At 41.6% G+C, this 26,740-nt stretch overlaps 1 protein-coding gene across 7 annotated transcripts in view; it reads left to right on the top strand.

Annotated features, from left to right (window-relative positions):
* Positions 1 to 26,740, top strand: part of SPATS2 (spermatogenesis associated serine rich 2) — a 166,065-nt gene that overhangs the window by 24,864 nt on the left and 114,461 nt on the right. For 2 of the 7 annotated variants that reach the window (XM_063610565.1, XM_063610564.1), the window contains one exon: positions 16,929 to 17,009. The exons of 4 other annotated variants lie outside the window; for them this stretch is intronic. The gene's annotated coding sequence lies outside the window, so the exon portion shown is untranslated. Of the gene's footprint in view, positions 1 to 11,231; positions 11,365 to 16,928; positions 17,010 to 26,740 lie in introns of those variants that run through there. One more of the 7 variants, XM_063610567.1, reaches the window with a different exon arrangement.

Raw genomic sequence — 26,740 nt, 5'->3', positions numbered from 1 at the left:
AAATATGCCAGGCGCAGTGGCTCACTCCTGTAATCCCAGCACTTTGGGAGGCCAAGGCTGGTGGATCACGAGGTCAGGAGTTTGAGACCAGCCTGGCCAACATGGTGAAACCCCATCCCTACTAAAAATACAAAGATTAGCTGGGCGTGGAGGCGTGTGCCTGTAATCCCAGCTACTCGGGAGGCTGAGGCAGGAGAATCGTTTGAACCCGGGAGGCGGAGGTTGCAGTGAGCTGAGATCGTGCCATTACACTCCAGCCTGGGCAAGACTCCGTCTCAAAAAATATATATATATTTTTAAAAAGTCAAATATATAGTATGTAAATTTTAAAAAAGCCACCAGTTATAGAAATGTGCTTTAACACCAGTTGAAACCTAAATTTTCTAATGTTGTGGTGATTATAGTAAAAAGGGATAAAAGAAGTGTCAAACATGATGAAATATACTCATTTATATTGAATGCATATTAAAGACAAATAGAAAATTCTACTTTGATTACATAATTTGTTAAATAAATATTACTTTATATGGTAATTTTTTTTTTTTTTTTTTGAGACAGAGTCTCGCTCCGTCACCCAGACTGGAGTACAGTGGCGCAGTCTCAGCTCACTGCAAACTCCGCCTCCCGGGTTCACGCCATTCTCCTGCCTCAGCCTCTCCGAGTAGCTGGGACTACAGGCGCCCGCCAACACGCCCGGCTAATTTTTTGTATTTTTAGTAGAGACGGGGTTTCACCATGGTCTCGATCTCCTGACCTCGTGATCCGCCTGCCTCGGCCTCCCAAAGTGCTGGGATTACAAGCGTGAGCCACCGCGCCCGGCTATATGGTAATTTTTATGTATAATTTCATATACTGGTAAAATTCAAAACCACTTTACACTTCAGAATTTTTCTATCTTAAGTTTGGGCTGAGTGGGGTGAATGAGACTGATTGAATAGAAAAGGGCTAATGGCCCAAACATTACATAGATTTCTTTTCTCAGTCAGAGGCCTTATTTCATATTTTATAAATAAATGACAGTTTTTATTTTTAAACTTTTTTATTGTTTTTGGGCAAGTATCCCTTAATTTAACGACACATTCATTCAGATACTTTTTATCTCTGGTAAGAAAGAAAGGAAATAAGCTACACAATTGAGATTAAGTCTGAGGCAGTTCATTGAGGCAGCTCTACTGTAAAAGATTACTTGACAAATAATTAGTTTTGTAAACAAGTTGAGTTAACTTATTCTTGGTCTTTTTGCTTGGATATAAGTTTAAGGTCTTGATATTTAAGGTCTTGATTGTTATTTAGTGACACTTTTCCATCCTATTTTTTTTCCGGTTGTTGTTAAACAGAACCTTAACTTTATGTCTGAGGTATGTACTGCATGGGAACCTATTTTATTATTAAAGATGAGTGATTAAAAAAATAATGCTTTAAGTTATATTCCTTCTGTATTCTTCAATCTTATTTAAGTTTTTGGTAGTATAGTTCCACCTTAAACCATGCTTACTGTGAAATATTTCAGGCCAGGGTTGGTGGCTCACACCTGTAATCCCAGCAGTTTGGGAGACGGAGGTGGGTGGATCACCTGAGGTCAGGAGTTCGAGTCCAGCCTGGCCAACATGGCGAAACCCTGTCTCTACAAAAAATACAAAAATTGATGGGGCATGGTGGCAGGTGCCTGTAGTCCCAGCTACTCAGGAAGCTGAGGCAGGAGAATTGTTTGAACCCGGGAGGTGGAGGTTGCGGTGAGCTGAGATCACGCCACTGCACTCCAGCCTAGGCAACAGAGTGAGACTCCATCTCAAAAAATAAATAAAAAAAGAAATATTTCAAATCCATAGATAAAAATAGTAGGCCGGGTGCGGTGGCTGACGCCTGTAATCCCACCACTTTGGGAAGCTGAGTTGGGTGGATCACCTGAGGTCAGGAGTTTGAGACCAGCCTGGCCAACATGGTGAAACCCTGTCTCTACTAAAAATACAAAAATTAGCCAGGTATGGTGGCAGGTGCCCATAATCCCAGCTACTTTGGAGGCTGAGGCAGGAGAATTGCTTGAACCCAGGGGGCGGAGGTTGTAGTGAGCAGAGATCATGCCACTTCACTCCAGCCTGGGCAAAACTGTGAAACTCTGTCCAAAAAAAAAAAAAAAAAAATACAAACATCTGTGTACTCACCAGTGCTTTGTCTCACCTTAATTATGCCAATTGGCGTCGTATTTTTTTTAAATTGTGGACATTTTCAACAATAAAAATGGAAAGAATAACATAACTCCCCTTAGACTCATCTAGCTTCAGTGATTATTAACATTTTTTCCATTCTTAGTTTCCTCTATTCTTCCCACTTGCTACTTTTGATGAGTATTGTCAACATTATCCATCCTTTTTTTTTTTGAGACGGAGTCTCGCTCTGTTGCCCAGGCTGGAGTGCAGTGGCGCGATCTCTGCTCACTGCAAGCTCCGCCTCCCGGGTTCACGCCATTCTCCTGCCTCAGCCTCTCCGAGTAGCTGGGACTACAGGTGCCCGCCACCACGTCCAGCTAATTTTTTTTGTATTTTTTGTAGAGACGGGGTTTCACCGTGGTCTCACCGTGGTCTCGATCTCCTGACCTCGTGATCCGCCCGCCTCGGCCTCCCAAAGTGCTGGGATTACAAGCGTGAGCCACCGCGCCCGGCCATCCATCCTTTTCTGAAAGTTCTCCATCAGCCTTTCATCCAGTGATTTTAGCAGCCATTGGTTGTTGACTAGATCCATTCTTATATTAAGGCATACAAAATAGGGATTTTTTCTAATTTTATTATTATTCTGTATTTATTAGGTAGAATTTTTCTATAAAAAAGACTTTTTCCTTCATTAACTTTTTTATTACTTTGAAATATGGTTTGTACAGGAAAGGCAGAATTATTTCTCTTTGTTCGTATTTAGAATAATGAAATGACTTAGTGCCCCACTAACCTCCAAAAATGACTAATGTGTTTTGTTTGTTTTAGAGTGTGATTATAAATTAATGGATATTTATGTATTTAATATGTTTCAGGCACCGTGGACATTATTCTTATTGATGTTCATATTGTCTCATCTTAGTTCAGTGGGAATCCATTTAATTTGGCTCCTTTGTCCTTTCGATGTGACCCCAGTAGTCTGATAGCTTTCCTGTTTTATAGCACAAGAAAACCGAGGCTCATCTGTTTATTTCCTTTCAATAGCAGGCCACCATGCCCTGCTATTTTTATGTTTATTTTTATAGAGACAGGATCTCCCTATGTTCCCCAGGCTGGTGGTGGTGAACTCCTGGACTCAAGTGATCTTCCTGCCTCAAGTGATTTTACTGCCTCAGATTACATGCGTGAGCCACCGCTCCTGGCCAGCCCTCCAACTTCTTTTTCAAAGTCGTTTTTACTATTCTAGGACTTCTGCATTTTCATATGGATTTTAGAACTAGTTTGCTGGGCTGGGAGTGGTGGCCCACGCCTGTAATCCCAGCACTTTGGGAGGCCATAGTGGGAAAATTGCTTGGGCCCATGTTACCTGGGCAACATGGCGAAACCCTGTCTCTACCAAAAATACAAAAATTAGCCGGGCTTCATGGTGCACACCTGTAGTCACGGCTACTCAGGAGGCTGAGGTGGGAGGGATCACTTGAGTTTAGGAGGCAGAGGTTTCAGTGAGCTGAGATCAAGCCACTGCACTCCAGTCTGGGGAACACAGCAAGACCTTGTCTCCAAAAAAAAAAAAAAAACAACTAGTTTGCTGGATTCTGCAAAAAAGTCTGCTGGGATTTTGATTGAGATTGCACTAAATCTGTTGAATCAGTTTAGGGAGAATTGGCATGCTGACAACATTGAGTCTTCTAACCTTTGAACAGATAGATATATAACTCCTTTTATTTAGGTCTTTAATATCTCCATGATGTGTAGTTTTCAGTGTTCAGATCTTTCACATCTTTTTTTTTCAGATTTATCTTTACAAATTTTATATTTAATGCTTTGTATTTATAGTTTTAATTAGTGATTGTTTGTTGCTAGTGTATAGAAATACAATAGATTTTTCTGTATTGACCTTGTATCCTGCAACCTTGCTAAACTCATTTATTATTATTTTTTAGATTTTATCAGATAGTTTTTTCACAGATGATCATGTCATCTATGAATAAAGACAATTTTAAAGCCGGGCATGGTGTCTCACGCCTGTAATCCCAGCACTTTGGGAGGCTGAGGCGGGTGGATCACCTGAGGTCAGGAGTTTGAAACCAGCCTGGCCAACATGGTGAAACCCTGTCTTACTAAAAATACAAAAAAAATTTTAGCTGGGCTTGGTGGCAGAGGCCTGTAATCCCAGCTACTCAGGAGACTGAGGCAGGAGAATCCCTTGAAGCTGGGAGGCAGAGGTTGCAGTGAGCCGAGATTGCACCACCGCACTCCAGCCTGGGCAATAGAGTGAAACTCTGTCTCAGGAAAAAAAAAAAAAGAGACAATTTTATTTCTTTTTCTTTTTTCTTTTTAATCTAGATTCCTTTTACTTTTTAATTTAAAAATTTTTAAATTTAAAGTATTTTTTATTTATAGAGATGGAGTCTTGCTGTGTTCCCCAGGCTAGTCTCAAACTCCTCGCCTCAAGTGCCTTGGCCTTCCAAAGTAATGGGATTATAGGTGTGAGCCACTGTGCCCAGCCTTCTTTTATTTCTTTTTCTTGCCTGATTGCACTGGCTGGGACCTCCAATACAATGTTGAAGAGAAGCAGTGAAAGTAAATATCTTTGTGTTGTTCCTATCTTAGAGACAATACTACCTTGTTTTTCAGATTTTTTTTTTTTTTTTTTTGAGACGGAATCTCACTCTGTTGCCCAGGATGGAATGCAATGTCGTGATCTTGGCTCACTGCAACCTCCTTCTCCCCAGTTCAAGTGATTCTCCTGCCTTAGCCTCCCGAGTAGCTGGGATTACAGGCGCCTGTCACCATGCCCACTAATTTTTTTGTATTTTTATTAGAGACGGGGTTTCGCCATGTTGATCAGGCAGGTCTCGAACTCCTGACCGCAGGTGATCCACCCGCCTCAGCCTCCCAAAGTGCTGGGATTACAGGCATGAGCCACCGCCCCCGACCCAGATTGTTATATTACTTCTTTTTGGTAGTAAGAACACTTAACATGAAATCTACCCTCCTAACAAATCTTTTGTTGTACAATACTGTAATATTAACTATAGGGACAGTGTTTTACAGCAGACCTGTAGAACTTAATTAGCTTGTGTAACTGAAACTTTATACCCAGTGAATAGCAACTCTTCGTTTCCCCCTCTTCCCAGCCCCTGGCAACCACCATGCTACTTTCTGCATCTGTGTGTTTGAGTATTTTGTATACCTCATATAAGTGGTATCATGCATTATTTGTCCTGTGACTGTCTTCTTTCACTTAGCATAATGTTTCACGGTTCATCCATGTTGTCACATGTGGCAGGATTTCCTTTTTTAAGACTTAATACTCCACTGTATGTGTATACTATGTTTTCTTATTTATTCATCCGTTGATGTACATTTAGGTTGTTTCCACATCTTGGCCATTGTGAATAATGCTACAATGAACATGGGAATGAAAATACCCCTCAAGATCCTGATTTCAGTTCTTTTGGATAAATATCCAGAATTGAGATTAGTGGATCATGTCATATATTTTCTATAGCAGCTGCACCGTTCTACATTCCCACCAACAGTGTACAAGGGTTTTAGCACCTCCTTGTCTTCGTTGTATTCTCATTCTTGGGATGCTGTCTTTGATTGCTGATTTCCTCATGGGAGATTTGTTTCTCTCTGTGTGTGTGTGTGTGTGTGTGTGTGTGTGTGTGTATTTTCTTCAACCCTGAACGTGAGTCCTATGTACCTCAGATTGTGGAAGCTTCCCTACTGCATAGTTTCTCTTTTGCTTCTGCTATGGTACTATTTCATTCTTTAGTTCTGAATCTTATTTATGATAAAGTGTCAGCTTGGGGTCCCTCTGCCACATGTGTAGTATGCATTTAGATCTCACATCTGTGAATGATGCAGGACTAGGATCCAGTTTCTTCCAGGTAACTTTTTCCATTCCTAGTCCCAAATGCAAGGCTTTCTTTTCTCCTAGCTAGAGAGCTGTTTCTACTTCTCATTTTATGGACGGAGCAGTCCTTTTTGTTTCTTAATTTATGCTCAGTTCCATCTTGTTTTGGGCTGAGTACATGGCCTGTGGCCTAAACTCTTTTGTAACTCCTAGCCATTTAGGCATCTGTCTGATTCAGGTATTCATATGTATCATTTGTCTTCAGCTCTGTAATAGCCTTTAAAATGAGCTCCTCTGATTCCACTCTTGTACCCCTAATAATCCATTCCCAACACAGTGATCATTAATATATTTACATTTTAGTACCTATGTTGTTAGCTTCATCTGGCACCATTCCTACCCTCTGGTTACTCTGACCATTTATTTCCCTAATGCCTTGTGTTCCCACTCACTACAGGGCCTTTGTACTTGCTATTCCCTCTGTCTGGAATGTTCTTCACTGCCACCACCTCTTCTCTTGTCATTACCTTCTCATCTTTGGGTGCTGACCTCAGTTATCACTTCCTGAGAGAAGTCTTTGCTGACTCCTCAGTTCGTTTCAGGTTTCCTTCTCCCTGTGGATATCATAGCATCCTAAACTTTATTTTCATGGCATGTATCATAGTTTTTTATTAGAATGTAAACTGTCTGAGGGTAGGGACTTTGTCTTGCTCGTCACTGTATTTCCTGTCCTGAGAAGAGTGCTTATACAAGTAGATATTAAAAAGATGTTTGTTGAGTGGGTGCATGTATCTGAGCAGTTTCCTCCATTAGACTGTAAGCTAAGAAAGTGTAGGACTTTTTTGTTTTGCTCACTAGTATATTCCCCAGTGCCTAGTATAGAATCTGGCATATTATAAGTGCTCAATAAATATTTACTGGCTGGCTGGGTGCTGTGGCTCACTCCTGTAATCCCACAGCTTTGGGAGGCTAAGATGGGAGGATCGCTTAAGGCCAGGAGTTTGAGACCAACCTGGGTAACATAACAAGACCCTATCTCTACAAAAAATAAAAAAAAGCTAGCTGGGTATGGTAGTGCATGCCTGTAGTCTTAACTACGTGGAAGGCTGAGGTGGGAAGATCACTTGAGCCCAGGAGTTTGAGGCTGCAGTGAGCTATGATGGTGTCATTGCATTCCAGCCTGGGTGACAGAGTGAGACTCTTAGCTCTTTAAAAAAAAAAAAAAAAAAAAAAGGATACATTGGCCAAGCATGGTGGCCCACATCTGTAATCCCAGCACTGTGGGAGGCTGAGGTGGGCAGATCATTTGAGCTCAGGAATTTGAGACCAGCCTGGGCATCACGGCAAAACCCCATCTCTACAAAAAATACAAAAATTAGTGGTGTGAGCCTGTGGTCCCAGCTACTCAGGAGGCTGAGGTGTGAGGATTGCTTGGGCCCGGGAGGTGCAGATTGCAGTGAGATCAAGCCACTGCACTCCAGCCTGGGAGACAGAGGGAGACCCTGTCTCAAAAAAAAAAAAAGAAAAATTTGATAGCTGACTGAATGAATGAATAAGTAGTTTTAAATGAGGATGGGGGCCAGACTAGGGCTAGTTCATAAAAAATTTTATTTGCAATGCTAAGAAGCTTGAACTGGAACTTTAGATAAAGGGGTTTTAAGCAGGAGAATGACACGAACAGGCTTACATTCAATGTAGAAGGATCCCCTCAGCAGTTATGTGGATGCTGGTTGGAACGTTACAGAATATTGGTGTACTCCAGGGAAGATTGAAGTCCTAATAGAAGGAAGGTGGAATGGAGAAGATAAATTCAAGAGAATTTAGAAATAGGTTAGGCGGGATTGGATTGGATGAAGATGGGAGAATAAGGAGAAGAACGCGTATCACTTCCTGGGTTTCTTGTCTGGGAGACCAAGTAGTGCTACCCACATAGGCACTATGGGAAGAAGGACAGGTTTGGGAATGGATGAAATTAGTTGAGATGTGTTAAATTTTCAAACATGAGAAATCTGGAAAATTTAATAGATGGTATATTTACTTGGATTACAGATATTCTTTTTTTTCCCGTCACACACTTAATCCTTTATATGTAAATACAGAAATCCCACCACCCCCCATGTTTTCCAGAAAATGATTTGAGTTAAACAGCTCTTTACTAGGAACATGTTCAATTTGAGTTTCCTGTGGGATATCCAGGTGGAGATGTACATTAGGTAGTAGGGAGCTCGGTTGAAAAGATCTGTTTCTGTACTATTTCCTACAATTTCAATGAAAACAGCCTGACAATTTTGACTTTTTCTCTTAGGCTGTTTTAGCATGCTTTGTCTCCAGTACTTGCAAAGCTGCCCTAGATTTCTCTTCCTTTTGTTTTTGTCCTTCCTCTTTATTTTGCCTTTGCCAGACTCAAGGGCTTCTTACCTTCTGACCCCTGCATTTCCCCCATGTCCACATACGTTTTCGTGTCTTTTTTTCTAATTTTTTTCTCAAAGAGCATATACTTCTTTTTTTTCCCTTTGGTTTTCAGGGTTCGTTTTCATCAAAGTTACGTGCGAATATGATTTATAGAATCAAATAGTTTTGTAAAGCTTGTTTTAAAAAAGCAGCACTCCCCCCTTTATTTCCCTTTTCTCAGAAGCACTTTTAGCTTTTTTAGTTAATATTTTTGTTATCTCCATTTCTGTAAAAACATACTTGTATTGCTGTTTCTGATTTCATTAGTTGTAAGATACACCATTACTTGATGTACTACTAGAAAAGGGAAATAAGCCCAAGATGGATAGTCTATTAGGGGCCATGCATAAAGCTGGGAAACTACGTGAGAATGGAAATGAGAAGTAAACCCACCATATAGCAAGGCAGCTGGTGTGTCAACTTTAATGGTGTGTAGGAGGGCTAAAAACTTTCATGGGAATTTAAACTGGTTCTAGGTCTGAATTCACACTCCCTATGTGGTACAACAAAATTTAAGCAGAGATTCTAATTAAAAGTTGTTTCAGATTGGTAGTGCCCCAGGTGCTTGAAAGAAACAAATAGCAATTATAAGATGTCATTAATTGTGCCTGGTTTTCAGAGATGTTAAAATATGAAAAAAATGGCCAGGCACAGTGGCTCATGCCTGTAATCCCAGCACTTTGGGAGGCCAGGGCGGGCAGATCACGAGGTCATGAGATCAGGACCATCCTGGCTAACGTGTTGAAACCCCGTCTCTACTGAAAAAAAACTGACCGTCAGATTTAGTAATTTGGAAGTTCTTGATCTTGACGGGAGAGGCTTTGGTAGGGTAATCAGGAAGCAAAAGCCTCTTGGGGTGATTTTGAGAGAGAATGGGAGGAAAGGAATTAGAAACAGTTACACCTTCTTGGAGTGTTGCTGTCAAGGAGAGCAGAGAAATGGATAAGTAGCTGGAGAGGAAACTGGGGTTATGGCTTATCTTTTTCAGTGAGATAAATAAGAGTGTGTTTCTATAGTGCTGATGAGGATGCACCAGTAGAGAGGGAATATTGCTGATGCAGGAGGGAGAAGGGGGAGCGACTAGGCAATAGGGTTTGGCGTCTGGTGTTCAAGTGGAGGTGTTGGCTATAGATAGGAGAGCAGTCAGCTCATCTACAGTGAATAAGAGAGCGGACAGGGCAAATGGTGGTAGTGATTGCCTTCTCTTTCACTGAGGAAGTGGAAGGGCAGCAACTAGGAGTGAGCATGGGTGAGGAAATGTTCATTGATAGCTTGAGGAAAGAGAAAGTGACATAAAATGTACCAAACAGAGGAGTGGGAGGATGAATGGATAAGGCAAAAGTTTCGATTGTCATGCTGAGCTAAGGGACCATTTGAAGTTAGCTGTTGTGAATTTTATGTGAGAACTGCTTAGTATGAATGTGTTTATTTTTATTATTTCATTTTAATTTTGAAACAGGAACTTACTCTGTCAGCCAGGCTTGAGTGCCATGGTGCATAGCTCACTGCATCCTTCAACCTCCCAGGCTCAAGCGATTCTCCTACCTCAGCCTCCCAAGTAGCTGGGACAGCAGGCGTGTGCCACAACGCCTGACTAATTTTTTTGATTTTTTTTGTAGAGACAAAGTCTTACTGTGTTGCCCAGGCTGGTCTCAGACTCCTGGGATAAGCCGTCCTCCTGTCTCACCCTCCCAAGTAGCTGGAACTATAGCCAAGTACCACCATGCCTGGCTAATTTTAAAATTTTTTGTAGAGACAAGATCTCCCTATGTTGACCAGACTTGTCTCAAACTCCTGGGCTCGCGTGATCCTCCTGCCTCTGCCTCCCAAAGTGCTGGGATTACAGGCATGAGCCACTGCATCTGGCTCTTTTTTTCCTTTTTAAAGCCACATTTAGCTGCATGGTGCAGGCATAGAGTAGATGGACAGCTGCATTTTTTTTTTAACATGTTATTCAGGAAAATTTTAAACATACAAAAGTAAATAGAGCCCTCATGTACTCACCCAGTTTCAACAAATATTTACTCACTGCTAATCTTGTTCTATTTGTACCCTCAACCATTTCTGCCTCTCCATATTATTTTGAAGCAATCTCAAACATCATATTTTGTGCTTAAATATTCCATGTTTCTCTAAAAGATATGAACTCTTACCAAAAAGTACCATTACTATACTAAAAGATTTAACAATTCATTGATATCAAATATCCTGTCAGTTTCTTTTTCTTTTCTTTTTTAGTTTTTGTTTTATTTTAAAATTTAATTTATTTTTGAGACAGGGTTTCACTCTGTCGCCCAGACTGGAGTGCAGTGGCGCGATCTCAGCTCACTGCAACCTCTGCCTCCCAGACTCAAGCGATTCTTCTGCCTCAGCCTCCTGAGTAGCTGGGATTACAGCTGTGTACCACACTGCCCAACTAATTTTTGTATTTTTAGTAGAGACGGGGTTTCGCCATGTTGGCCAGGCTGGTCTTGAACTCCTGACCTCAAATGATCCACCTGCCTGGCCTAGTTTTTGTTTTATTGATTGATTGACTGATTGTCTGACAGGGTCTCACGCTGTCGCCCAGGCTGGAGTGCAGTGGGGAGTGCAGTGGTACAAACACGGCTTATCGCAGCCTTGACCTCTTGGGCTCAGTTGATCCCTCTTCCTCAGCCTCCCAAGTAGCTGGGAGTATAGGCATGCACCACCATGCCCAGCTGTTAGTTTTCTAATTTCCAGTTGCCTCCTGAATGTCCTAAATGTTTTTGTTTTTCTTGACAGGTTGTATTTAATCAGGGTTGGTGTTTTGCCAGGCAGGTATGATGAAATCAGAGTGGAAGTCAAGAGACTTGAAGTGTACGCAAGGGAATGATTATAATGATGGACCTTGAACTTGAAGCGGAGGAGGAAAATGAGGATGTAAGAGGGGAATGGGATCAATGGCTTGTAAATCCTGGTGGGGTCAAAGGATTGTTGGAGTTAGGTTGCTAGAGGGAGCAATCTGAAAAGATACAGGATAGTGATTGGAGAGTAGAGTGCAGCTGAAGTTGAGATTGTTGGGGGACTATAATTATTGTAACGACAAGGTCTAGGGTATTGACTGTGGGAGTGAGTGGAATGTAGGGTAAAAGACAAGATTGTCTCATGAGAGATAGTCAAGGAACTGAAGGGTCCGAGCATCAGAACAGTCATCTATATGAACATTGAAATCGCCTGGAATAATGATAGCCCAGTGAGCCAGGAACTAAAGTCTTCAAGGCTTAAGGCTTGAGAAGTGACCTACGCATATCCAGATCAATGTAAAGAAGAAGGGGGTAGTGGTGGTATGGTTTGACAGGAGGCTTTTTTCAGGAAAGAAGGGGGAATAATCTGGAAACAAACTAGGTACAAGATAAATAACTTTACCTCTTCTAACCTCTAGGCCCTGTAGTATAAGGGTGTGAGAGAGAAAACACTACGGTTAGGACTATAGAGAGAACAGTGGCTTCAGAGCAATTAGATTTCATTTAGAGCAAAATGGTGAAGGGATCATTCAGACAAGAGGTTTAAGATATAGGGGATTTAGCTGATGTGTTCCAGGGGATATGATGCAAAGATTTCAGGAATTGAGGAGGAGTGGAGAAAGGGGGTGAGAATTTGAGGATTCAGAATGACCTGAGAGTCCTGGGATTTTTGTGGTGAGTGATGTAAAGAGGGACACATCATGATGACATTAGTCCTGATGTCTCAAGGCAAATTGTAGTGTAAGCACATGAAGGACAGAGGTAGTGAAGAAGCTGCAGAGTGGAAGTTCCCTTTACTTCTGGCAGTGCAGGTGTAGGGAAAGGCGGAGGAGCTGGAGCTCTGTTACTTCTTTTTCACTCCTGGGATCAAAGTGGTCAAAAGTAAAAAGCTGTTATTTCAGCGATTCAAAAACTGGAATTCTTGCTGGGCGTGGTGGCTCATGCCTGTAATTCCAGCACTTTGGAAGGCTGAGGTGGGCGGATCACCTGAGGTCAGGAGTTCGAGACCAGCCTGGACAACATGGTGAAATCCCGTCTCTACTAAAAATAAAAAAGTTAGCTGGGCATGGTGGCGGGTGCTTGTAGACCCAACTACTCGGGAGGCTGAGGCATGAGAATCACTTGAATCCAGGAGGTGGAGGTTGCAGTGAGCCGAGATCATGCCACTGTCTACACACACATACACACACACATACACACACACACACACACAAACAAAACTGGAATTCTCTGTTATGGCTTATTGATTTTCTATTCCCTGTTTCCTGACCCTAGTACCCTATTCTTAAATACCCTGGAAACTGGGTGCTGGGAAAATGACAGCAAGATTATAGTAAGGAATTTGGGGCCTCAGCTTAAGGGTTGGAAAGGGAAGGGAGGGAAGAAGTTTCAAAGAGAATTAGCTTTAGATTCCTTAAATCTGGCCAAAGAAAAAGAGAGAGTAGAAGAGGGAAGTTTGACCTGTGTTCTGGGAGGGGAGAGTAAAGTACTATTTGGAAGTAGGGAACCTGCCTAAGGATCTGTGTCCTGACAGGTTCCAGAAAGAGCTGTTGCTGGATGTGAGACTTCACTTTTGCTAGATTCATTCGTTCCAGTGGATATTTACTAGCACCTGCTGTGTGCCAGGCACTGGGCTAGATGCTAGAGATATCATGTTGAGCAAGAGACAAGTTCCTGCTTGCATGGATTTACAATCTTGCAGGGAAGACAATTAAACCAGAAATTACAATTTAATGTGGTGAATGCTATGATAGAAATTGTCAGGGTCCTTTGGAAGCCTCTAGTGAAAGCATCAGATTAGTCTTAGGTGGGGTAGGGAGGGAAAGAGTACAGGTTCTAGAGTTAGAGACTTTTTTTTTTCATTATTTTTTTAGAGATAAGATCTTGCTCTGTTGCCTAGACTGGGGTGTAGTGTGATCTTAGCTCACTGCAGCCTTGAACTCCTGGGCCGAAGCGATCCTCCCGCCTCAGTCTCCCAAGTAGCTGGGACCACAGGTGCATGCCACCATGCCTAGCTAATTTTTTGTAGAGACAGGGTCTTGCTATGTTGCTGAAGCTGATCTCCAGCTCCTGGCCTCAGGTGATCCTCCTTCCTTGGCCTCCCAAAGTGCTGGGATTATAGGTGTGAGCTACTGTGCCCTGCTTAGAGTAGTCACATTTAAATAGAGACTTGAAAGATGAGCAGAAATTAGCCAGTCAAAGAGAACAGGGGAGAATAGTTATGTGTCGAGCAGCCACGGTATGCTGTCTTTGCCCCTCCAACTGCCAAACCTTGTTTTACCCAGGGGAACAGCGAATAGAGTCATCTGTTCTGATCACTGTCTTCATCCCCAACATTCCTATCTACCAGGGGTTGGTAAACTACTGTTCACGGACAGGTCAGATCTGGCCTGCTGCCTGTTGTTGTATGGCCTGCAAGCTAAGAATGGTTCTTATACTTTTAAGTGGTTGAAAGAATAAAAAGAATATTTTGTGACACATGAAAATTATATTAAATTCAAGTATCAGTGTCCCTGAAAAACACTTGTGTTGGAACACAGCCATGCTCATTTTCTTTTTTTTGTATTGTCTATGGCTGCTTTCACACTGCAGCAGCAGATTCGAGTGGTTGCAATACAGACTGTATGGCTTGCAAAGCCTAAAATATTTGGTATCTTGCTCTTTACAGAAAAAGTGTGGCACCTGGTTTAACCCATCATTATTATTTCATTGTATCATGTGTGTATGAGGATTATAATTAGCTACCATTCATTTTCTATGTGCAGTCTACCCTGCTAGATACTTCACATATTTATATATAATCTTTTTAATAATTGTCCAGAGATGTTGGTAACATGCCTAAAATTACACACTTAAATTTTGACACAGTGTCAAAATTTAAACCCAGATGTCTGAATTCAACATCCGTATTCATTTTACTGATCACATTGTGTTATAATTAATTGTTCATATGTGCGTCTCTCAAAAAGAGACTTGAGCTTGGGCTGGGCGCCGTGGCTCACATCTGAATTCGCAGCACTTTGGGAGGCTCAGTCGGGTGGATCACCTGAGGTCAGGAGTTTAAAACACAGCCTGGCCAATGTGGCAAAACCCTGTCTCTACTAAAAATACAAAAATTAGCTGGGCGTGGTGACCCATGCCTGTAATCCCAGCTACTTGGGAGGCTGAGGCAGGAGAATCACTTGAACCCGGGAGGTAGAGGTTGCAGTGAGCCGAGATTGCACCACTTAACTCCCGCCTGGGCAAGACTGTCTCAAAAAAAAGGAGAGACTTGAGCTTGAAATGATAACTTAGTTTTTCTTAAACATCTACCATTTTTAGTACAGGGTGAGTCCAAATAAATGTTTATTAGATGACTTTCATGTATGTAATTTCATCTGCCTTCTAACAAACCTGTGAGGATAACACATATATACATTTTTCAGATAATTGACATTTACTCTGTTGCATACAATTTCTTCCGTTTTAAGTAACAATACTTTAAAACATGACATTTGAAAATTACATTAAATGTAACTAAAGATATTTGGAAAAATTCTGTCAGAACAATGCCTTTGGTTTGGGAGGCCGAGGCAGGTGGATCACTTGAGGTCAGGAGTTCAAGACCAGCCTGGCCAACATGGTGAAACCCTGTCTATACTAAAAATACAAAAATTAGCCGGTCATGGTGGTGCATGCTAGTAATGCCAGCTACTTGGGAGGCTGAGGCAGGAGGATTGCTTGAATTCGGGAGGATACTGACATATATGTACAGTTGTTTGTGTAATACCTATAGTAAATAATAAATAATCTTGGAATGCTAGATCTTTCTAGTTTTTGTCAACTTTTTTTTTCTTTTTTTTTAAAGACAGGGTCTCTTGCTCCATCACCTAGGCTGGAGTGCAGCAGTGCAATCACAGCTCACTGTAGCCTTGACCTCCCAAGCTCAAGTGATGCTCCCACTTCAGCCTCCCCAGTAGCTGGGACTGCAGGTGTGCACCACCACACCTGACTAATTTTTTTTTTACTTTTTGTAGAGGTGGAGTCTCACTATGGTGCCTACTCTGATTTTGAACTCCTGGCTTCAAGCGATCCTCCCACCTTGGCCTTCCAAAGTGCTGGGATTACAGGTGTGAGCCGCCACACCCGGCCTAGTTTTTGTCAGCTTTTTATGCTTTCTTTTCTGTTTACTCCTTTGTCAGCTGTCAGTGGGTAGCTGCTTTTTTCCCCCTATTTTAAATTTGCTACTTCTATCTTTTGGTGGATTCAGGAACTAGAACTATAACCCTATTAAAATTGTGTATAAGAGTTCCAAGATCAAGGCAGATTTGGTTAAAAAAGAAAAAGTAAGAATTAGTCTTGATACTATAACCTGTGAATGAAGTGAAAGTGAGGTGTTCTTGTTCTTAAGGATTTTATAACACAGTTGGAGAGAGCAAACATATACTGGGAGCAATCATAATGTAAAATAATATTAACACCAAACTTGTATATCCCACTGGCCACTTAACATCTCTATGTGCATGTCTAATAGTGGATATAATAGGCATCTCAAACTTCATGTGTCCCCACGCCTCTTTCACGGTCATCCCCATTTCAGTAAATAGACTATCCTTCCAGTTACTTGGGACAAAAACCTTGGAATCATCCTTGATGCCTCTCTCTCTGTACATATCACATTTCATCTTGTTTTACTTTGAGAATACATACTGAATCTGACCACCCTCTCTACTGCTACCACTCAGATTCAAACTGCTGTCCTCTCTTTCCTGGATTGTTGCATTCGTCTTCTGATTGAGTTCTCTCTCTCTGTCCTTGTCTTTGTGCAGTCTTTTCTCAACAGAATCCTCTTAAAATTAAGTCAAATGAGGTTGTCACTCCTTTGCTCAAGATCTTCCAGTGGTTTTCCATTTTAGAGTAAAAGCCAAAGTTGTGACAGTGGACTAAAAAGTCTGGCTTCAGTTTACTCCTCTGGCCTGATTTCCTGTGACTCTCCACTGCTCATGTTCCTTTAGCCACAGCGGCATCCTTGCTGTTGTTCTAAGATGCCAGGTTGTTTCTTCTTCAGAACATTTGTGCTTGCTATTACCTCTCCTAGAATGCTTTTCCTATGCAGGTAGCATGGCTTTTCCTCTTCCTTACTTCAGGGGTCAGGCTCAAATGTCACCATGTTGGTGAGGCCTTGGCTCTCTATCACCTTTACCCTGCTTCATTTTCTCTGTAGCACTTATCTGGATCTGATAGGCCCTATGTGTATTTCATTTATTCAAATTTTAATTTAAAAAAGTTTTATTGCTATCTCCCCATAGGCTAAGACAGGGGTTGCTAAGCCAAAAATGGCCTACTGCCTCTTTTTGTAAATAAAGTTTAATTAGGACACAGCCATGCTCATTCATTAACATGTTGTCAGCGCAGCTTTTGCATTGCAACAGCAGAGCTGAGTATTGTGACAGACCGTATGGCCAGCAAAGCCTAAAATATTTGTTGTGTGTCCCTTGACAGAGTTTGTGGACTGCTTGGCTAGCACAGTGTTTGACACATAGCAGACGACTGATTGGATGAAAACAACGTCAGTGTTAAATGGTAGGTTACAGACTGTAAAATGCTATATGAGTTAATATCTAAAAAGTTATTTAGTTATTAGACTTTAAAATCAAGGATAATTTGGAATATGTCAGCCATAACACTTTGTTCAAGCTGAGGTTCTTGATTGTATTAGTCATTACTACCTGATAGCAGAGATATGCCAGCTTTTCGAAGGCCACACCTAATTTGGAGATGATAGTATTCTTTTTTTTTTTTTTCTTGAGACAGAGTCTCACTCTTGTCACCCAGGCTGGAGTGCAATGGCACAATCTCGGCTCACTGCAACCTCCGTCTCCTGGGCTCCAGTGATTCTCCTGCCGCAGCCTCCCAAGTAGCTGGGATTACAGGCACCTACCACCTTGCCCGGCTAATTTTTGTATTTTTAATAGAGACAAGGTTTTGCCATGTTGGCCAGGCTGGTCTTGAAATCCTGACCTCAAGTGATTCGCCTGCCTTGGCCTCCCAAAGTGCTGAGATTACAGGCGTGAGCCACTGTGCCTGGCCTTTTTTTTTTTTTTTGAGAGAGTCTTGCTCTGTCGCCCAAGCTGAAGTGCGATGGTGCAATCTTGGCTCACTGCAACCTCCGCCTCCTGGCTTCAAGTGATTCTCCTGCCTCAGCCTCCCGAGTAGCCAAGACTACAGGCACGCAGCACCAGGCCCAGCTAATTTTTGTATTTTTAGTAGAGACGGGGTATCGCCATGTTGGCCAGGCTGGTCTCGAACTCCTGACCTCAGGTGATCCACCCACCTTGGCTTCCCAAAGTTCTGGGATTACAGGTGTGAGCCACCGCGCCCGGCCAAGAGATGATAGTATTCTAAAGGCACAAGATTCTTTTACATATTATTTTCTGTAATAATGCTACAGAAGGTGTCCTAAATAATGAATAAATGGTAGTCGTTGGTTGCATCCTGTGAAAATCATGAACCTAAATAAATGCATACAGCTTTCAATCAATTATGCTAAAGGTTGGACAGATGGAATAATAATATTAGTAGTACATTTGACATTTGAATACATTTTTAGATAACAAATGAATTAACCTGATATTCCAGGTACTTCTAATAGTGTTTCAGGCAGCATCATAGAATCAAACTGCAGAAAACCAGCTGTGAAGAATCTGGGAAATGGTGCTGCTTCTGGCATCCTGTCTATCCAAATCTTATCTTTTTAAAAGCTGCATTTAGAGGATAAATAGTATCACCATCATGCAAGGTGGAGAGTTGGAGAATATTTTAGAAGTATTTTAGGTTTTTTTTGTTTTTTTTTTTTGTTTTTTTGTTTTTTTTTGAGACAGAGTCTCTTTCTGTCGCCCAGGCTGGAGGGCAGTGGCACGATCTTGGCTCACTGCAAGCTCTGCCTCCCAGGTTCACGCCATTCTCTTGCTTCAGCCTCCTGAGTAGTTGGGACTACAGGTGCCCACCACCATGCCCGGCTAATTTTTTGTATTTTTAGTAGAGATGGGGTTTTCACTGTGTTAGCCAGGATGGTCTCAATCTCCTGACCGCCTTGGCCTCCCAAAGTGCTGGAATTATAGGCGTGAACCACTGTGCCCAGCCTTTTTTTTTTTTTTTTTTTTTTTTTTTGAGATAGTGTCTTCCCTGTGTCGCCCAGGCTGGAGTGCAGTGGTGCAATGTCGGCTAACTGCAATCTCCGCCTCTCAGGTTCAAGCGATTCTTCTGCCTCAGCCTCCCGAGTAGTTGGGATTACAGGCATGCTCCATGACACCCGGCTAATTTTTGTATTTTTAGTAGACATGGGGTTTCACCCTGTTGGCCAGGCTGCTCTTGGAACTCCTGACATCTAGTGATCCACCTGCCTTGGCCTCCTAAAGTGGTAGGATTACAGGCATGACCCACCGGGCCCAGCCGTATCTTAATTTTAAAAGACCTTTACTGATAGCTGAGTTGAGATTTAAGATTTAAGAAGGAATCTTAAATCTTCTTGTTGAAGTATATACTGTGTGCATAGAAAACAAATACAATTTAAGCATATGGTGAAGAATTGTAGAATCAGGGCTGGAAGAAGTTTTGTTCAATACATGTTTTTTTTGTTGTTGTTGTTTTTGAGATGGAGTCTTGCTCTGTCACTCAGGCTGGAGTGCAATGGTGCGGTCTTGGCTCACTGCAGCCTCTGCCTCCCGGGCTCAAGCAATTCTCCTGCCTCAGCCTGCTGAGTAGCTAGGATTATAGGTGTGTGCCACCATGCCTGGCTAATTTTTGTATTTTTAGTAGAGACGGGGTTTCACTATGTTGGCCATGCTGGTCTCGAACTCCTGACCTCAAGTGATCCGCCCACCTTGGCCTCCCAAAGCACTGGGATTACAGGTGTGAGCCACTGTGCCCAGCCTGTTCTATACATGTTTGATGGCTGCACACCATGTATCTGAAAAAAAGTTGAATATACCCTAGCCACTTTGTTAGGCACTGGGATGCAGAATGAGTTAGGCGGAGAGGATCCTTGCCCTCATCATACTTATTATCTAATGTTTCTCCTCAACTCCTACCTGACCTCATTTTGTGTTGTATAATGGAAACTAAAGCTTGAGAAATCAAGAAACTTGTCCAAAGTTACATAGCTACTGATAGACTGTAACTAGAGTGCAAGTTTGTTATATAAGAGATAAAAGCCGACCATCTATTCATTTATGCAAAGTTTTGAGTGCTCACTGATATGTTTATTCCTCTATTAGATGCTGAGGAATATAGTGGTAAGCAAAACACCCATATCTCTTTGATGTAGAGCTTAAAAGGAATTTTTTTTTTTTTTTTTGGAAACCAGCATTTTCTCCACTATATTATATTTAGTTTATAATCTTTTCTGTCATGGGAGGGTTAGGTGCTATCAAATATCTATTCTTTAATATGACTGAGTTCAGTGAGTTTTAGTGTGTTCCTGACACTTTTAGTTTTATAGAAGGAGTTTTGAATGAGGAAGGAGGAATTAGGTAGTTGTGGGTTCTCTGTGGGAGGTGACATTTACTTATTTCAGAATTTGTATAGGGCCTAAACTTTTGCCCTGTGAGCAAGCGAGAACCTTTTCTGTCCCCTTGGATGGGATGACTCTGCTATCAGGACCCAGATGACTCTGCTATCAGGACCAATACTGATATTTAAAATCAGCCACATTATGGGTTAAATAGATGTTTGCATGTTTACCTTCTCTTTCCTTTTAGTTTCCCATCTAATGTAGTAATAGAAAAGTTTATTGTTGTTAGCATACTCAGTCCTCTTGCCATGTAATGCCCTTGGTCATCTCAGGACACATCAAAGAGAACACACCAGCAAGAAGGCTCCCACCAGATGTACCCCCTCAGCTTGGACTTCCAAGCCTCCATAACTCAAATACTAGCTTATCTTGATGAATATGCATGTTTTACTGAGACCATGTGAAGAGACTTTATTGAAATGTGAAATGAAGCGTTATGTGCCATAATCTACCATGAGTAAATAAATATTTTTGGTCCCCCAAAAAAAAGAAAAGAAAAGCTTATTAAAATAGTTTTCTTCATAGAGTAGACATGGGTATATGCATGACTCAATATTCAAAGAATCATATCTAAAGCAGAATACATACTTTATTCTTTAAAATTTCTTCTCAAACTAATTAGGATTATATTTGATTTTTTCCTCTTGGTACTTGCTTAAAAAATCAAACATTTGACAGTCTAGGAAAAAGTGAAAAAAGGTTAATTAAACCACTGCTAAATAATTTAGGATGTGTCTAGTTGGAAGTGCTCACACAATGGAGAAAGTAATTATTCTTTCAGAGGTAAGTTACCTTGACCTCAGGCCTCCTTGCTATTCTTCTTTCACAGTACCTTCTGCCATTCTGCTGGGGCCAATTAGTTCTTGGCTCAGCTGTTTTAGTTTCTCTACAGAAGTTGGGCTTAACCATGTTTATAATATGTGAAAATCAAATTCCATTTTTTTCTTCTAAGAGAGCTAGAACATTAAATTCCCTGCCAGTGATCTAAAACACATTGAATTGTATATCTTCAAATGCAAAAGGTTTATTTTTTCCAAACTTACAGGATTTAAAGATAACGAGGCCTTATAAATAGTAGTTATTATATGTTAGTGATGATTATTTTAGTTCTGCAGATACAACTGCATTTTAAAACACTATAAATTAGTGTTATATTGCAGAGGAGGTGGCATGACCATCAGTCTCAAATTACCTAATAATTTATTTTATTTTATTTTTGAGATGGATTCTCTCTCTGGCGCCTAGGCTGGAGTGCAGTGGCGCCGTCTTGGCTCACTGCAACCTCTGCCTCCTGGGTTCAAGCGATTTTCCTGCCTCAGCCTCCCGAGTAGCTGAGATTATAGGTATGTGCCACCATGCCCAGCTAATTTTTGTGTTTTTAGTAGAGACAGGGTTTCACCATGTTGGCCAGGCTGGTCTTAAACTCCTGACTCCTGACCTCAGGTGATCGGCCTGCCTTGGCCTCCCAAAGTGCTGGGATTACAGGCGTGAGCTACTGTGCCTGGTCAAATTACCTAATAATTTAAAAAATAATTGTAAAATAAGTGTTAGTAGGCAGCAAACCATTGATTATGTGTGTGTGTAAATAATTAGAAGTCGTTTCAGGCTGGGCATGGTGGCTCATTCCTGTAATCCCAGCACTTTGGGAGGCTGAGGTAGGAGGATCGCTTGAAGCCAGGAGTTTGGAGGCTGAGGTAGGAGGATCGCTTGAAGCCAGGAGTTTGGAGGCTGAGGTAGGAGGATCGCTTGAAGCCAGGAGTTTGGAGGCTGAGGTAGGAGGATCGCTTGAAGCCAGGAGTTTGAGACTTCAGTGAGCCATGATCACAACACACTGTACTGCTCCAGTCTGGGCAACAGAGTGAGACGCTCATTCTAAAAAAAAAAAAAAAAAAATTCAAATAATATTTGAAGTTAGATAATAATATTTAAAGTTAGATTCAAATAATATTTAAAGTTAGATTGGCATAAATCTTGAAACTTCTAATGATTTTGTCGCATTATAATTGGATAAATGTTAAACCAATTATAAAAATATCTTTTGCCATGGTCAAATCAAACATTTCAGCTGGGGAAAGAAGAAGGAACTGAGTAAGCATAAAGCTAGTATTTGATGTTAATTGATTGGTAACATAGAAAGGCAGGCTAAGTTTGAACTTCCTGAGTCTCAGGCTGGGGTCTCCAGACATGTTGTTAAACAGTTGTTTTGTTCCTTACTAAGGAATATGTGAAAATCCTTACTAAGGAACAAAACAACTCCGAACTTAGTGCATAAAACCCTCGTGGTTTTGGGGGTTGACTGGGCTCAGCTAAGTGGTTCTTGCTCAAGTTCTGTCATGCAGTTGTAGTCAGATGGTGACTGAGCCTAGAGATATCTTGATGGCTTCCTTTTGTACTTACATATCTGACAGGAGCAGGGAAGTTCAAATAGGCAGGGGATGGAACAGCTACGGCCCCTTGGACATCTGTCTGTATTTTCGTGTGGTCACTCCAGCATAGGGACTTTATGGTAGCCAGACTACTGTAACATTTTAATTTTAATTTAATTTAATTAATTAATTTATTTATTTTTTGTAGAAACAAAAAATATTATTTTGTGTAGCTCAGGCTGGCCTGGAACTCCTGGGCTCAAGTGATCCTCCTGCCTCAGCCTCTCAAAGTGCTGGGATTATAGGTGTGAGCCACCCTATCTTGCCAACATGTCATATTCCAAGGATACCTCAGTCTACTCTCTGGTCGCAAATTATTTTCATTCCTCCCACTTGCAGAATACACTCACCCCTTCTCAAGGCCCCCAGAATCTCACCTAATACATTTCAGCATTAGTCTCAGGTTTGAGGTCCAGAATCTTGCTATCTAAATCAGATCCAGGTATAAATAAGGCTACTCAGATACGGTTCCTTGGGTGTAGCTCCTTGACTACCATTGCTTTCACTCTGAAGACCTGTGAACTAAACAGACAGGGCATCTCCCCCCATTCCAAGCCTACTCAATATGCAACACTGGACAGGCAGAAGATAACCACTGTATTCACTGCTGTTCAAAAATACAGAAAAATGGGAGGAACACAGTCATGGGTCCACAGCAATTCTGAAATCCAAGCAGGCATGTGTTACCAATTCTGTAACATTATTGGAGGGATCAGCCCTACTGCCTAGGAATGATCCTCCATAGCTCTTGGTCTGCGTTTTGAATTCTTCCTTTTCCATAAAATGTACTGTGTTGCAATAGAGTACTTTTCTTGGCTTCTTTCCTGCCTATAGAAGTTTGGGTGTCCAGAAGCCTCTTTTCGTTTTGTGTGGTCTCTGTCCCTTTTAGTGCAAGATGACAGTGTTTCTGAATATAAAATTCTCTTTAAAACTTAGTAGATTTTCCGTGACTCTTATGGGAAGGGAGTTTTAATGTATTAGATAAAAGCCACACTTGCACATTGATAGAACATGTAGAGCTTAGGTTTCCTATATGGCTTTTGTGGGACAACACCTTTAGAATTCTTAGAAGGCCTTTTGTTTGAAACAATCTATGAGGTACCACCTTAAATATCTTTGACATCTGAACTAGGAGTAGGCAAACAAAGGCCATCGAACTAAGACTTGTTTTTATATTTTCAAAGGGTTAAAAAAAAATTCAACAGAGACTGTATATGGCCCTCAGCCTAAAATATTTATCTGGCCCTTTGCAGAAAATGTTTGCTGACTCTTGGTCTAAATAAAGTTTTAATCTTCATGCCAATTTTCCCTGGTCTGCTTTGGATTTGATCTTTGCCCAGAAGGCTTTTTTTTTTTTTATTTTTTTGAGACAGGGTCTTGCTCTGTCTCAAAGGCTGGAGTGCGGTGGTGTGATCATAGCTCACTGCAGCCTTGAACTCCTTAGCTTGTGACCCTCCCACCTCAGCCTCCTGAGTAGCCAGGACTGTAGGCACATGCCTGGCTAATTTTTAAATTTTTGGTAGAGACAGAGTCTTACTATGTTGCCCAGGCTGGTCTTGAACTCCTGGCCTCAAGCGATCCTCCTACCTTGGCCCCACGACGTGCTGGGATTTTAGGCATGAGCCACTGTGCCTAGCCCAGGGAGCATTTCTTTCTTTCTTTTTTTTTTTTTGAGACAGAGTTTAACTCATGTTGCCCAGGCTGGAGTGCAGTGGCGGGATCTCAGCTCACTGCAACCTCTGCCTCCCGCATTCAAGCGATTCTCCTGCCTCAGCCTCCTAAGTAGAGGCATGTGCCACCATGCCCAGCTAATTTTTGTATTTTTTTTAAGTAGAGATGGGGTTTCACCATATTAGGCAGGCTGGTCTCGAACTCCTGACCTCCTGATCTGCCCCCCTCAGCCTCCCAAAGTGCTGGGATTACAGGATAATTTTGTATTTTTAGTAGAGATGGGGTTTCACCATATTGGTCAGGCTGGTCTCAAACTCCTGACCTCAGGTGATCCACCCGCCTCGGCCTCCCAAAGTGCTGGGATTACAGGCATGAGTCACTGTGCCTGGTCTGGGGCATTTCTTAATTTGAGAAATGTTTGATATATGGGAAGGCTGGGGATAAGAAACAGTTTAATTTTTGGACCTAGCAACTCATTGCTCCTTATATTCTATATACTGCTTGGAAATTGTATAATTTCTTCTGGAGCTTATCTCTCTCTATCTGTACTTTCTGATACACAGCTAAAAGAAACCAGTTGATACTTGATAGTCTACCTGGAAATCTCCTTATCTAGTCTGGCAGTTGATTAATTATATTTTCTGTTTTCCACATTACTGCAGATGACAGCTTTGCTAAACTTTTTCTGTGGCCACCCAATAAAATTCTTCAGCTTCCGATAATGCTTTTTGCATTTACTTTTAAGCCAGGGGCCTGCAACCTTTTTCTGTAAAGGGCCAGATAGTAAATATTTTAGGCTTTTTGGGCCATATAATCTCTGGCATACTTAGACAATATGTAAACTTAACAGGTATGTCTGTGTTCCAATAAAACTTTATTTACAAAAACAGGCAGCAGGTTGAATTTCATCTACAGACTGTAGTTTGCTGATCTCTGTTTTAAGTCTTTACGACAGCCTCCTTGAGGCCTTTGTTAACATTTTTCTCAAGACCCTGCAGGCCTTGGCTTACACTCTCAAGGCCCTTTTTGCTTTCCTTTGCTGCTCAGTATTAAGACCAAACATTTTACTTTTTTTTTTTTTTTTTTAATGGCAGAACAAAAAAATCTACTCCCTATACCAATATCTGTTTTGGTTATCTATTGCTGTGTAACACACATCCCAAATTTAGCGGTATAAAACAAAACTCCGTTTTAGCTTTTGTGGTTCTGATGTTTGGGCTTGGCTAGGCAGATCTTTCTTAGGGTTTCTCTTGAAGGTGCAGTCAGGTCATAGCTGGGGTTGGAATCACTTAGAAGCCTTCCTCACCAGCGGCTGTTATGCAGTTGGAGACAGATGGTAGCTGGGCCTGGAGTCATTATCTCAGAGGGTTCCTCATTCATATATCTGGTGGCTGGGCTGGGAAGCCTTAACAGCTGATGTTCCCAGACATCTCTCTAACCCTGTGAGGCTTACTGGATATCTTATATGGTGACTTAGGACTTCGAAGTTGCCTGAGAGTGCACCTGGCAGAAGTTTTATCACCTTTTTATTTTATTTTATTTTATTTTATTTTGAGATGGAGTCTTGTTCAGTCTCGCCCAGGCTGGAGTGCAGTGGCGTGATCTCAGCTCGCTCACTGCAACCTCCGCCTCCTGGGTTCAAGCAATTCTCCTGCCTCAGCCTCCCGCTGGGATTACAGGCACCCATGACCACGCCCGACTAATTTTTTTCAATTTTTAGTAGAGGCGGGGTTTCACCATGTTGGCCAGGCTGGTCACGAACCCCTGACCTCAAATGATTTGCCCGCCTCAGCCTCCCAAAGTGTTGAGATTACAGGCGTGAGCCACTGTGCCTGGCCTTTATCACCTTTATGACCTAGCTTCTGAGGTTGCTCAGTGCCCCTTCTGTTGCATTCCCTTCGTGGGGAGAAGAATGAGACTCTACCTTCTGATGGGAGAAGGATGAAAGAATTTGCTAACATATTTTAAGACACCAAACACCCCACACATACACCTATCAACAAGTTTTGGAAGCTAGACAACGGGTCAGGGTTTTCTCTTCCCTTTTTCACTAGGCAGGGGGATGAAAGATGGCCTCTCTTCTTTTAAATGTTCAAGAACTGGTTTGTCAAGAGCTGTGGAAGAACACTTCCCAGTAATAAAAACCTCTTTTCTTCAGTAGGGACAGGACCTGGGAGCTTTGGTCTGACATTCAATTTCCTCTCTTTTCCTTTTGTATCAGAGTAGGCTTAATGATGCTTCTCTCTCAAAAGAGGAAACAAAAAGAAATTAAAATCTCTGTATTAAAGTTTTTACCATTTAGGGATTAGCTTGAATCCATAAGTAACATCTTTGCAAGCGTTAAAGAGTATGTGTGCCTGTTTGTCATTCACACTTTCAGTTGAATTAGTTTAGCTAGCTTTCTTAATTCTTATAGGGATACTCCTAAGGGAAATTTTGAAAAGGGGTTAGGCGATGGAGATAATTTGGGATGTAGAGACTGTAAAGCAAGTTAGAAGAGTCTTTGAACAGCATTAGGGCACTGTCTCTAGAACTACTCTACTGCCTGACCCCATCTGATAAGGCTTTGCTCACCTTATGTAGTGATCTGGCTCTGGAGGCAAAATATGCAGAAAAGGTGATTTATAATATGTGTTTGTAGAGGC

This window comes from Symphalangus syndactylus, chromosome 10 (assembly GCF_028878055.3).
Source record: "Symphalangus syndactylus isolate Jambi chromosome 10, NHGRI_mSymSyn1-v2.1_pri, whole genome shotgun sequence".
Taxonomy (NCBI): domain Eukaryota; kingdom Metazoa; phylum Chordata; class Mammalia; order Primates; family Hylobatidae; genus Symphalangus; species Symphalangus syndactylus.
The sequence above is the reverse complement of the archived record's forward strand: the minus strand, read 5'-3'. Positions and strand labels throughout refer to the sequence as shown.